This window comes from Delphinus delphis, chromosome 18 (assembly GCF_949987515.2).
Source record: "Delphinus delphis chromosome 18, mDelDel1.2, whole genome shotgun sequence".
NCBI lineage: Eukaryota > Metazoa > Chordata > Mammalia > Artiodactyla > Delphinidae > Delphinus > Delphinus delphis.
This window is the reverse complement of record NC_082700.1, coordinates 7,347,482-7,356,214: the sequence shown is the minus strand read 5'-3', so window position 1 is coordinate 7,356,214 and position 8,733 is coordinate 7,347,482. Positions and strand designations below refer to the sequence as shown.

General features: G+C 39.2%; 1 pseudogene; it reads right to left on the bottom strand.

Annotated features, from left to right (window-relative positions):
* Positions 1-730: 730 nt before the first annotated feature.
* Positions 731-6,458, bottom strand: LOC132413771 (pre-B-cell leukemia transcription factor 3 pseudogene; annotated as a pseudogene).
* Positions 6,459-8,733: the final 2,275 nt, after the last annotated feature.

Below are 8,733 nucleotides of genomic sequence, written 5' to 3'. Positions count from 1 at the left end.
ACAAGGCAAAATGAAATAAATGCTAAATGGAGTTGTACAAGCAATGTTGTATAGCAGAAATGAAGAAAAAATGATGAATTTTAATTACAGGAAGGGCCTCACAGAGTTGAATTTTGATTTTGGTCTTGTAGATAGAAAAGTAGAACTGAAGTCCCTATACGTGGAGAATAGAGACAATAAATGTTTAGTTTCACTTTTTTAAAAGTTCTTAAAATAGTAATATTGACCACAAAATCTTATAAAACGTTGTCATAAAGCAATCTTTAAAAATTTCAGTTATAAATAAAATTACTCTGGCCTTAACATTACAATTCTAAAATTGAGGCCAATCATAAAATTAATTTGACTGTTTTGACTAGGTTGGTGCTTTCCAACTAGTTGCTCCATCATCCCTTCAATGTAACAGTTGGATCCTGACTGACTGCTGATGGCAGTTAGTAATTATTTAGTAAACTAAATAATTGACATGAAACCATAACGATTAAACAATTATTTTTTGAGTGCTTTTTAAGCCATTGGTGGCCCTTAATGTATGGTCTCTGGCTGCATCACAAGTTAAAATGTATCTGTTTTGTAATGGTCTAATATTTCTTTTGTTAAGTTTGCTTTTGCTTTCCTTCTTTTGTGTGTTTTCCTAAGCAATATAGATCTTCTCCTTCCCCCCTTATTAAAAAAAAAAGAAAAGGAAGCATAGCCTTTAGATTCACAGACCTGATTTCAGCTTGGCCACTTACAAATCATAGTTCTGCCACTTTTCAGTTTTGTTACTTCTGACAAAATATTTTATCTCCCTGAGGCTCAATTTCATCTTTAAAATGAAAATATCTACTAATCCCATTCTGTCATTTAACTAGTTTTGTGACCTCAGGCAAATTATTTAATCTGTCTGAGCCTCAGTTTTTCCATATATGAAATGAAATTGTCTTAAATGAGGTGATATGTAGAAAAGTGTCTGCTGTTAATAAGCCCTCAGCAAGTGTTGTTTTCCCCTCATACTCTTCCACCTCGTCTAAATCCTGCATATCATTTAAAGTTTGCTTCAAGTTTTGTTTGCTATAATCTTTCCTTTGCTAGGTTATAGCATGCTTCTTTTTTCCAGAGTTATTGCACTTGCTTTGTATATCTTGGGTTCTTATTGATAGATTAGTATGGGTCAGCATTGTATTGAGAACTTATTAAAAATGCAATTGCTTGGGTCCCATTCCTGATTTCATGGGTTTGGCATGGGGGGAGGTCAGGGCATCTGTGTTTTTACCTTTCTCCTTCAGATTTTCTGATTCTCAAAGGTGATCATAATTTCTCACGTATTTGGTAGTAATTATGTGCTTCTTATAGTTTATATTTGTTAGGTAATTCTTATATTATTATGTAACCCTTCAGGTGTTCTAGTTTATACCCAAATAGGCCGGAAACTCCACAAGGGCACAAAATACCCATAATAGTACTTTGTACTTAGTTTAAAGGTTGATAGTTGCCCCCCCCTTTTTTTTTCTTTTCCCTACTGAAGTTTGGATCCAGTTTAGAAATAGGACACAGAAGTCAGATAGATGAAGATTCAAATGTAGGTTTATTTTATTTATTTACTTACAACAGTTTTACTCATCCTGTGTTAATTTAAGACCCAATGTTTCCACTCGCAGGTTTTTTTGTTTTGTTTTGTTTTTTGTTTGCGGTACGCGGGCCTCTCACTGTTGTGGCCTCTCCTGTTGCGGAGCGCAGGCTCAGCAGCCATGGCTCACGGGCCCAGCCGCTCCGCGGCATGGGGGATATTCCCGGACCGGGGCACGAACCCGTATCCCCTGCATCGGCAGGCGGACTCTGAACCACTGCGCCACCAGGGAAGACCACTCGCAGTTTTTTTAAAGTTGCAAATGCAACCCTGATTTTTCTTTTAAAAGATTACAATGTACATTACATTTTATTAAGGGAAACAAAGAGTTAATTGCAAGATGCAAAAAGATAAGAAAGAGACAAACTACAGCGTGAGTATTGTTCAGAGGTAGTAAGTAAGCACTCTAAGCTACAGAACATGTTGAAATTCTATTGGTTTGTATGAGTTCGCATGAGGTAATAAAGCTGTGTTTTGATTGGTGAGATGTATAAATACTCTTTTGCTACACTATATACAACACTTCAGAGAGCAGGGCCTTTGTGAATGCCCAGAGGACGCAGCAAACCTTGACAAGTCTGTGCAGCACCCAGTGCACACCGTAAAACCCCAGACGGATCTCGTGGTCACCTCTATCAGCAGCAAGTATCTTCAGCTCTCAAAACAGTCTGGATCCATAATTTAATTTCCGAGCAGACTCTGGGCACTGGTGCTTTCAGAGAGAGAAAAGATGCTACCAGTCTCTGATCTAATTATAACATAAGAGATCGAAACCCAAGTGTGACGAGGAAGATTCTTAAACACAACCATCATTAACAGGTAGCCAAACAGCTCCTTTATTCCAACTCCATTAGTGATATGAAAGAAGGACAATCAAAGTCTGCAGTGGCAATATGCAAGAAGTTCAGTTTAGGTGAGGTGAGTCTTTGTATCTGCTTTAGCGACTGAGGTTTAGCATATATTGTACTTTTTACCCTTAAGGCCAAGTAATTGGCAAGTGAGAAACCGTTAATGTAAAATATTGGTAATAAATTATAATAAAATAGCTATAGGACTGTCAACAGTGTTAAATCTTGGCCTAATTGGATAAAGTGCTTTTTTAACATTGTGTGTTTTTAAGTATAAATTCAAATGGCTATGATTCCTTAAAAAACAGATTTACCAAGTTCTCTAATAAGACAAGGTTTTACAGTAAAGCTGTAGATGGTGGGCTACAAAAACGCTTTCTTTTTCCTCCTGTTAGTCTGAATGCACTTATCAAGGCATGTCAGCTCAGGGAAAGGTGTTGCCAGAGATTAGTTAGAGGTATCAGAGTGCACACTTCCTGGGCCTTCTGTGGGAGAAGTCACAGAAGATGGAGTTGTTGCGTCCTGCCAGCCTCCATTAGCGTTTAAAGTATGTGGACTGTACAGTGAATTTCCTCCAAGGCCATCAGCGTATCCCCCCATCTGATTGGTCACATGACGGAGGGTACCCACCAGAATTTGGCGTGGTGGGCGAGTTGGTCTGGTGGTTCTGCACGGCTGCGGCCACTGCATGTGCAGTTGTCACAGCTGTCTTTGCAGCGTGGTGATGGGCTTCTTCCTGAAACTTGCCGATTTTCTTCTTGTACCTGGTTCGTTTGTTGCCAAACCAGTTGGATACCTGTGACACTGTGATGCTGCATTTCTTGACCAGCTCCTCTTCGGCTTCTTCACTGCGGTAGGGGTTGCTGAGGTGTGAGTAAAAGTATTCATTCAAGATTTCTGTGGCCTGTTTACTGAAGTTACGCCTTTTTCGTCTGGCATCAAGGAACCTTGATCTTAAAATCATAACTGCTTCACAAGTGCTTTGAGCTGCATCTGAATGGAACTAAATTTTCAATGGATGATGCCTACCATTCTTTCCATCTCTTTTGGGGAAATGGGACGTGTTCTACTCTGCTCTCGGAGAAGGTTCATCACGTGTGTAGTGAATTCATTACATGCCTTTCTCAGGACCTGAAACCCCTTCTGCCAAAAGCATATTGTCCAGTCTCATTAGCTGGGGATCGGGAGGATCCCCCTCCTGGGGTCCTCTGATGCTGAGACCTGCTAGTGTTGGAGGGTCTCCTGCAGAGGCGGGGGGTGGCTGTGGTTCACCGTGGGGACAAGGACACGGGCAGCAGAAGTTGTGGGAAGTACTCCTTGGCGTGAGCCCCCCCAGAGTCTGCCCAAATGTAAGTTTAATTACCGAAAAAGTCGTTTGCAAAATGCGGCTGAGGTTTGCAGCAACAGTGAGCTTCCTAGTGTTGCACTCCAGAATCACTCAGACTTAAACCTCAGGTTTCAGTGTCCTCAAGAGTAAAGCTTGTCCCACTACGTTTACTGTGTGACAGCAGACCAGAACAAATGGCTCTCTTCAGTCAGACAGATGTGAAATGGAAAGGAGAGAAGTAGCTGAGCCTCAGAATTCCTCCTCTCAAATTTGTCATCAGACCAGTTACTCCCTCCTACCTAGGGAGGAGTCAATGAGAAGTTAGAGGTCAGCCGTGACTGTTACCCTGAGGAAGTTTCATGTGGAGTGTGAGAGAGCTTTTTTGCCCTCAGTGGTACTCAGTAGGTATTTGTTAGTGGATTTTTTTACTACCTTACATTGCATCAGCATGCTGTGATTTTTAATACCTAAATGAGAAGTTATAGAGTTATAACTTCAACCAGTCAAATTAGTATATATTATTATATTATCCTTTGCTTTGTAAGAAATTTCCCCAAAACAGCTTAAAAGACAAACATTTATTATTTCACATAGTTTTTGATGGTCAGGAAACTGGGAGTGGTTTAGCTGAGTGGGTCCAATTCAGGTTCTCATGTGGTTGCATTCATCTGAAGGCTGCTTGAGTGTCCTCACAACATGACAGCTGGCTTTCCCCCGGAGCAAGTGTCTGAGAGAGCGGCAGAAACCTCAATGTCTTTTATAATATAGCCTTAGAAGTGACACACCATCGCTCTGTTGTACAGATCCACCTTGATATAATGTGGGAGGGATGTACACAGGCTGTAAGTACCAGGAGGCAGGGCCCACTGGAGCCCATCTTGTAGGCAGCTACCACAAATATAATGTTAGTTTGATTTTGTTACCTCACGTTGCTTCATATGAGAGCAAGTAATTCAGTAATGTTGAATATCCCATTAAATTATTAAAGTATTAAGGTAGTTCTGTGAAATAACTGTATTTTTGTATGTATTACTGTATAATTTCCTAGCTGGAGAATAAATTGAGAGGATGATTTTCCGCTGCTGGTTGGTCCCTCCCTCCCGTCTAGCTCTGCGTCTAAATCTAAAGTTTACATGGTATGATTATGGTCTTCCAGATAGTCTGTGAAAGTTCAAGTGATCTACAGGCTGACTTATTATAAGGTAATAATAGCTACAGTTTTGATTTTTATATGAATTAATAATTCTGGTCTTAGGGAAGGTGTTTCTTAAAGTCTGATCAGCTTCTGATTTATTCAAGGGAGGGTTTGTAATCAGGTTGAGGTGGACTAGACGGCTGGTGAAGGGCATTTACCGCCCTGAGATGGTCCGTAGGCCCAAAGGAGTCTCCATCTCTCTAAGTAAGCGCCAGTGGTTTGATTCAGATTCCAATGCCAAGGCACTAAAAATCATTAACCATTTTATTTTACTCATTTATTTCATCATATGAGATGAACTCACTTATTTCGTCATAATTTAGATCTCATATAAATGCTAAATAATTTCAGGTTTTGTAAGATAAAAAAATAGCAATGCAAGTTAGAGGGAACTTGAAATGTTCATTGAATTAGAGTATAAAATTCATTTGTATAAAACATTCTATTTTTAATGTTTTCCAACACTGTGGAAAAGACAGTAATTTGAAGATTATGGCAGAAAATGTTTTAAGATAAATTGACAACACCTAAATGTTCCTTGGAATTATAGCTGTAAAAATTGTTGGGTCGATTTGCATTTTAAGTTGCTTAAAGAATGTTCATTAAGTTGTTTAAAGAATTTATACATGAATGACCAGTTATAGAAGCCCAAATATGAGTATAATCAAATTTTTCATCTGTATTTAAGCTGTTTACTACATAGACAGAAGGGCATACGGAACATACCAGCACCAGCCCGGTGAACTCATCTGGCTGTTATAATTTCCAGTCATGTAGGCATATTTAACAGCAGCTTTCACCCTCAAGTATTAGGAGGCACTATTTTGCTAATCAGGAAAGAAATTCCAGATAATTCATTTTACTTTCTAAATGTAATTTGTTGTGGTTAATCAATAAAATGTTGTATGGTTTGGGTACTGATTAGCTTTAAGATGAGATCTCCCTTGAATTCTTATAGTAAATGAAAGATGGTAGTATGTTTTTTTCTGAATATAGAGTGTATAAGCCCTGAAAGTTGCTCAGTTGAGTCTTCAGAACTAATAGGTGGCAGTTAAATTTTTTTTTAAATCTTGGGGTAAATTGAGAATTTTCTGAAACTGAAGGGCATTGCAGAGAGATAACAGAAAATTGGGAAATGTTAATTTTAGGGTATTGTGCCAGGAATAATAAATGTATTTACTACCCTCAAAAACTTCCCTTCCAAGATAGAAGAACAAGTTAAATGTCATAACAAAGAATCAATCCAATCCATTTTATAAAACAGGTCTTTTTAAAAAGTCATTGAGAGAGACCAAAGAAACCTGATAACCAAATGCAATGCATGGACTTGGATTAGATTCTGGTTTGAAAAACAGAAAAACAAAACTGCTGTAAAACACATTGGGAGAATTTGAGTATGCCTGGCTATAGAATATATTTGGGAATATATTTTTCATTTTCCTGGGTGTGTTAATGGTTATCACGGTTATGAAGGAGAAAGGCCTTTTTTTTTTTTTTTTTTTTTTTTTTTTTTTTTGCAGTACGCGGGCCTTTCACTGTTGTGCCCTCTCCCGTCGCCGAGCACAGGCTCCGGACGCGCAGGCTCAGCGGCCATGGCTCACGGGCCTAGCCGCTCCGCGGCATGTGGGATCTTCCCGGACCGGGGCACGAACTCGTGTCCCCTGCATCTGCAGGCAGACTCTCAACCACTGCGCCACCGGGGAAGCCCGAGAAAGGCCTTTTTTAAATGAGGTATATCTGAAGTATATGTAGAGGTGAAGTTATCTTCAATATTCAGAAATATGTGTGTGTGTGTGTGTGTGTGTGTGTGTGTGTGTATATACAGGAAAACTAATATGATAGTGTTAAAATTTGAATCTCTGGGGTGGATGTAAGGGGAGTTGTCATACTGTAAACTTTTCTGTATGTGCATATGGAAAACAAGAAGTTGGAAGAAAAAAAAATCCCCTCCAGATATTATTGTTTCTTTAATCAGCTTTACAAAGGCCTGGAGAGAGTGGATCACTATTTACAGCTACTATCTCTACCTTCCTCTACTATTAACTCTTTTGACTCAGATTTTCATTCCTATGTACCCACCAAAACTGTTCATTTCCACATCAGTGTTGGCATCCGTGTTGCCAGATTTGGTGGGCATTTCTTAGTCCTCATTTTCCTTTTGACATCTGAGCAGCATTTGACACAGTTGATCATTCTCTTCTCTCCTCCTCCTACCTCAAGTTGTCTTCTTCATCTTCTTAGTATCTTTTACTGGCTCCTCCTCTTTAAACATTGGAATGCCTCAGAGCTCAGAGCTCTTCTCAGTTTGCATTTGCTTTCTAAATAATATTAGCCTGTTCTGTAGCTTTAAATACTATACAGATGCTAAAGAGTCCCAAGTTTTCTCTAGCCCCAACCTTGCCCCTGAACTTCAGACTCATATCCATTTGCCTACCTGATATATTTATTCACTTGGCGCCAAGTAGATAGATATTTCAAATTTAGTATGTCCAAAATCGAATGCTTGAATTCCATCGGTTACTTCTCACTCCCAAATAAAAACAAAGCACTTGTTCCCTACCTGCTACTCCCACATCCTTTCTCATCTCAGTACGAAGCACTTCATTCTTCTAATTGCTCAGATGAGAAACCTTGGTGTCATCTTTGATAGGAATCCTTTTCCCTTGTACTATACATTTAATCCCTCAGCAAATACAGTCAGCTTTACTTTTAAAATATTTAAAAATATATCCAGAATCTAAGCACTTCGCCACCTCTCCCCACTACTGTCTTAATCCTCTACATGTACCATGTAGAGAGGGAAGACCACATGAGGACCCAGTGAGAAAACAACCATCTGTAAACCAAGGAGAAAAGCCTCAGAAGAAACCAACCTGGTAACACCTTAGTCTTGGACTTCCAGCTTCCAACTGTGAGGAAATAAATCACTGATGTGTAAACAACTTAGTCTTTGGTATTCTGTTATGGCAGCCCAAGCAAACTAATACAGGGCCCATTTTCCACCCTTATAGATGCTGTTTAATATTTATTGTTTTTCCAAAACTGAAAATTTTGTTATAGGAGAACAAATCAGGAATGGGTTATAGGATCTTTTCTTAATAAGTAATCAATTAAGTTATATGATGTGGTATTTGAAATAAATTAGGTTAGAAGTGTCTTCCTTTATTTTACCACTATGGCCATGGTAACCCCTTTTCCTTCCACTTCTCAGTCCTTTTCACCTGACCCTACATCACCCTGAGCCATTCCAACACGCATGCATACCAGAAAGCTGGCTTCTTTCACCTTGCATTTTCAGGTATATTCTCTAAACAAGCTTTAGTTATTTTTCCTAAGCAACAGGAAAATCGTCCATCTTGTTTTTCTATCTTCACTTTGTAAAACACATGAGTAGCCCAGTTAAAGAAGGAGAGAGGGCTTTAACATTTATGGAGCACCTATTTTATGCTAGGTACTACGTTATTCACTTTACAGAAACCAGCTCCTTTAGTGAGAAAACAGCAGTGGCCCAATTTAGAAAAAGAGAAGGAAAAGCAACAGTAATAGCCTGTGGCATCACCTTGAAACTTTAAGTCTCTGGCCCTTGTCTAGCTTTCTATATACTTAGCCCTGCTATCAGATCCACAGTACCTGGTGATTATGAAAAGTACCTTAACTGTTTAAACCTCTAGATGTTAATCATTTTGTGAGATGTGAAGGCAGCATATCCTTGGGGTATTCTTGGGAATGTCCCTGGAAATAGCATGGGGGTACT